The sequence below is a fragment of the Lactuca virosa genome, chromosome 6 (assembly GCF_052849685.1).
Source record: "Lactuca virosa cultivar CGN04683 chromosome 6, Lactuca_virosa_CGN04683_v6, whole genome shotgun sequence".
Taxonomy (NCBI): Eukaryota; Viridiplantae; Streptophyta; class Magnoliopsida; order Asterales; family Asteraceae; genus Lactuca; species Lactuca virosa.
The window spans coordinates 113475693-113477815 of NC_136431.1; the positions used below are offsets into that span (position 1 = coordinate 113475693).

Here is a 2123-nt window from a genome sequence, read left to right on the forward strand (position 1 = left end):
TGGTGGTTTTGATAGTTTTAAAAATAAAATTTTTACATAGTATTTTTAGGATGTTACATTTGTTTATGAACTACTACTCAATTACTCTAAGAATTGCCAAATGAATTCACTATTTTGCATCATGATAGTGCCGCCAGATGAGACATTTATCATAACTTGATTGGTGATGTGTGCTCCATCAAACAAGAAATGCACAAGTTTCCAACGGGAAAACTTATGATGGGGGCATGAACGCAGCAATTCCTTGAGGCGGTTAAATGCATCATGAAATTCCTCATTGGGTTTTTGTGTGAAATCATGAATTACCTTTTTTTATTGTCGTGCTTTTACTGACGGGGTAAAACTCTTGCAAAATTTTGGTTTTCAATTGATCCCAAGCATTGATACTATTGGAAGTAAGTGAAGTGAACCGATACTTAGCTTTTTATTTTAATGTTAACAAAATTAAGTGAAGTCGGAATGAGTATCGTGAAATGTTTGTGTTAGCAATTGCAAGAAACTCGTAGAGTTCATTGTATAGGTCATCATATTTATTCACTCAAATGATCGTTAAGACATTGATGAGTTGTGGTCTAACTTCCACGTGGTGCCCGTTTCCTTTCGGGAAGAGTATAGGTGAAGCATCATCATACTCTCTCGGCTGATAATGAGAAGCCATGTATTGCGTATTAGGTTGTAGAAAAAAAGTGAGTGAATCAGTTACATTTTTGTTATACCCGCCTTGGTAGCATTGATCATTGACATTGTTGAATCCGTTGTTTGGATTCCTTTAGTACATGTTCCCAAAGCCTTCATTCTCGCAATCGTCGGTGTACTAGTTGTCATCATTGTTGAAATTCCAGTTATTCTAGTTGTTGTAATTATCGTTTCCACCCTGATTTCCTTGATTCCTTATATTACCACCGTTGTGGTTACGGTTGTTTCCTTCGTTCACCAGTGGTGGTACGAGCGGAGCGAATTGAGGGTCAACATTTCTTGAATTGTAGTTTTAATTGCCACCATTACCACCATTTGGTTTCCTCTGTTACCTCCCATGTTGTATCCCCAATTAGCTTATTTCCACTGTTGTGGCCATAATTGCTCTTGTTCGTTTATGGTTCTGTTGCTGGATTGATTAGTGGTCCAACATATTATTGTTCCCAATATTTCCGTTGTTTGGGATTGGGGAACCCCTTATGGAGGATTGTTGATTGCATCCTCTTGCCCATCTATTACATCTTTAACGACTACCTTGTCTGTATTCATGATGTTAATAGTTTTTCAAGCGATCTTATTCGACCGATCCGTGCATTCAATTTCCGAATCAAAAATAGCGGTGAAGAGTGCCCACTATGTCTCGTATGCATGCACTGGTATGCATGCACAACAAAACTCAAGTAACTTGCAAACAAAAAGTACAACTAAAATTATCAAAAATATATAACTATTTAAACATAGTAGTTTAAGTGCACAATCTCCCCAACAGGTGTGCCAAAATTTGATCGATAGTTAAGGTAAGTAAGGTAAGTAAGGGTCGAATACACAAAAAAAAAAAAAAAAAAAAAAAAAAAAAAAAAATCTCACACGCACTAGATAGTTAAGGTAAGTAAGGGTCGAATCCACAAAGGGTTTGGATTTAAACCTTATGTCAAAATAGTCAAGAGAAAGGAACTAAGGGATGCCATTTTGGTGAACTTTGTAAGGGTCGAAATTAGTTGTAATATGTCGAAGTCTTTCGTACCCTTCGAATGTTTGTTAATATATTTACTAAGGTGTAATTTCATACGAAGCGTAAGTGTCTAAGCCTTAGTATTTTTTGTATGCTTTCACTGTTCCTATAAATAGGGAACTTTACTAGAGTTAGATAAGAGTCCTTTACAGAACCTGTCTATTTTTCTCTGTAAACATTGAAAGCATAATAGAGCTGAAACCAGATCTTATTTACGTCGTGTGTTCAATCTACATTTGTCTAACTCTGATTTGATTCATACTTGATTCGACACTTCATCAATTGGTATCAGAGCAGGAATCATAATCTGCGATCTGATTTTCATTTTGTTTCAAAAAGTTTTTTGAATCAATTCTGGTTCAAAAAGTTTCCACGCTTTTTGAAGTGAAAATTCGTTCTAGATCTTCAGTTGTGA

The 2123-nt window shown here is 35.8% G+C and overlaps 1 non-coding gene across 1 annotated transcript; it reads left to right on the forward strand.

Annotated features, from left to right (window-relative positions):
* Nucleotides 1-211: 211 nt before the first annotated feature.
* LOC145122884 (small nucleolar RNA R71) lies at nucleotides 212-319 on the forward strand. The gene has a single exon (XR_013714783.1). It is a non-coding gene; the product is annotated as a small nucleolar RNA R71 (small nucleolar RNA).
* Nucleotides 320-2123: the final 1804 nt, after the last annotated feature.